Consider the following 2,500-nt stretch of genomic DNA (forward strand, 5'->3'; position numbering starts at 1 on the left):
GAGTGACATTAGAGGAGAATAAAAGCTCCTTTTAACACTGTTGAACTGAACACACTCATTTTACATGATTACACATTATTGAGGGATTGAGTTTGTGCCTTGTTTTTTAATAAAGGGTATTAATGTCTAGGTTTACTTTATACTGAGATAACTCATTCTGATGGTTTAACATAATTATTCACCCTCCTGTGAAATACTGATTCTTTTTCAAACGTTTCTCGAGTGATGTTTAACAGAGCAAGGCGATTTTCACAGTATTTCCAATAATATCTTTTCTTCTAGAGAAGTCTTATTTGTTTTATTTCGGCTAGAATAAAAGCAGTTTTTAATAGTTTTAAACCTATTTTAAGGTCAATATTATTAGCCCCCTTAACCTCCTAGGGCTCGAGTGTCTCCATACGTGGACGGCACATTTTAGCTCTTGGCTATTTAAAATACTTTAAATGTTTAATATTTTGTTTCAGACATACAGGGTCATCCTGTAACTGTTTTGCAGCATATTAAATGTCCCAAACACTATTTTTAACTGTGCAGAATGGGAAAAAATGTTGTTTTTACTCTCTAATAGTCTTTTCTGTGCATTAACAAAATTCAGGAAAAAGTGTTTATGTAAATTCGGACCTCGAGTCCAAAAATATGGACATCATTTTTCTCTAAAAGTCCATCATATCAAAAGATGATACTTAGATTTTATTCTATATAGGTTCCAATAAGCCCAAAATAGCAAAGAGAAATAAAAAATGCATGTAAAAAACAGCTTGGGCCTTAAGAGGTTAAGCAATATTCAGTATTTATATAAATGTATGTATATATTGAATTTCTTGCCATTTGTGACATAAATGATTCATTCAAAACAACTGATTCATTTAGTTGAGTCAGTGATTCATGAAGACACTTGCCTGCTTTGTTTCTAAATGAATACATAGAATTATTAGCAATATATATATATACATACATACATACATACATACATACATACATATACATACATATGTATATGTATATGTATTTGTATGTATGTATGTATCACTGACTCAAATGATTCGTTCAAAACAGTCGATTCATTTAGAAACAAAGAAGGGGATTGCCTTTATGAATCTCTGACTCAAATGATTAATTCAAAACAGCTCATTCATTTAAAAACAAGGCAGACGACTGCCATTATGAATCACTGACTCAAATGATTCGTTCAAAACACTTGATTCATTTAGAAATAAAGCAGGGGACTGCTTTTATGAATGACTGACTCAAATGATTCGTTCAAAACAGTTGATTCATTTAGAAATAAAACAGGGCACTGCCTTTATGAATCACTGACTCAAACGATTCATTCCAAGAGCTAGTATCACTAGTATCATAAAACTTGAGCAAACATCTCAGTATCATCCTGCAGCTCTAATGTAAAGTGATTGAGTGTGAACAGAAGTGACGTGAACATCAATAAACGCCCGTGCTGATGTTGAAGTGCAGCGAGTGAGATCTTCATATAAGCCAGAGCTCTGTGTGTGTTTGTGTGTGTTTGTTGGGTTGGATTGACGCAGCGCTGGTCTTTTCTCAGCCGTCACATCTGGTTAGGCCTCAATGTGTGTGTGTGTCTCTGGAGAGCCACAGGAAGTGCAGGCATGCAGGAGACGCGTCACGTTCTCCTCCGCATTTACAGCTCTGTCTCTGCTTTACACACACATCACAAACGCAGCGAGCAGCACAGAATAAATGTAAAACTCAACAGACGGAGGAGCTTTGCAAACGTCTAGTTGGGCTTTTTCTCACACGTCCTGTCAGTCTGTGACAGTAATGAGTCTGTGGTGTGCAGCGAGGAGATGTCTGTGTGTGTTTGTGTGCTTGTTTTTGTTAGTTGTACTTGACCAAACCTGTATATTACCATCCTCAGTGCATTCTGCTTTTGTAATATTCTGGATGGGATTGGCTTTAGTTAGAGATGGTTTACTGGGTTGATTTCATGATTCAGTTTTCTCAAGGTGTTTTATTTTTCTAGAAGATAGACGAATCAATGTCTTATAGACACAGTAAGACTTTTTGTTCGTGCTCTTTTATTTTAAGAGAAGTTTATTCATAAACTAATGTCGAGAGGATCATGTGCTTATGATTGCTTGCGGCTGCTCCCACATTATCTAATTTATGATTCACCAATCAGACGACTCCTAATCCACTATAAATCCTCTGAGCTTCATATCACAGCCATCTTCATTTGAAGAATCCCCCTTCCACCCCTACTCCTCCTCTTCCTCCTTTCCTAGATGGGTGGCATGGTGGCCCAGTGGTTAGCACTGTTGCCTCACAGTAAGAACATCACTGGTTCTAGTCCTTACCAAGCCAGCCGATGTTTCTGTGTGGAGTTTACACGTTCTCCTCGTGCTCACGTGGGTTTCCCCCGGGTTCCCCAGTTTCCTCCCACCATCCAAAAACATGCAACTTAAGTTAATTGACTAATCCAGGTCAGCACCATAGACATGCTCCATAAGTAGTTATCTCTTAAGAG

The 2,500-nt window shown here is 37.3% G+C and overlaps 1 protein-coding gene across 1 annotated transcript in view; it reads left to right on the forward strand.

The window, feature by feature from the left end:
- cdk14 (cyclin dependent kinase 14) overlaps positions 1–2,500 on the forward strand; it is a 285,314-nt gene that overhangs the window by 24,194 nt on the left and 258,620 nt on the right. The gene's annotated exons all lie outside the window — the stretch shown is intronic.

The sequence above is a fragment of the Danio aesculapii genome, chromosome 16 (assembly GCF_903798145.1).
Source record: "Danio aesculapii chromosome 16, fDanAes4.1, whole genome shotgun sequence".
Classification (NCBI taxonomy): Eukaryota; Metazoa; Chordata; class Actinopteri; order Cypriniformes; family Danionidae; genus Danio; species Danio aesculapii.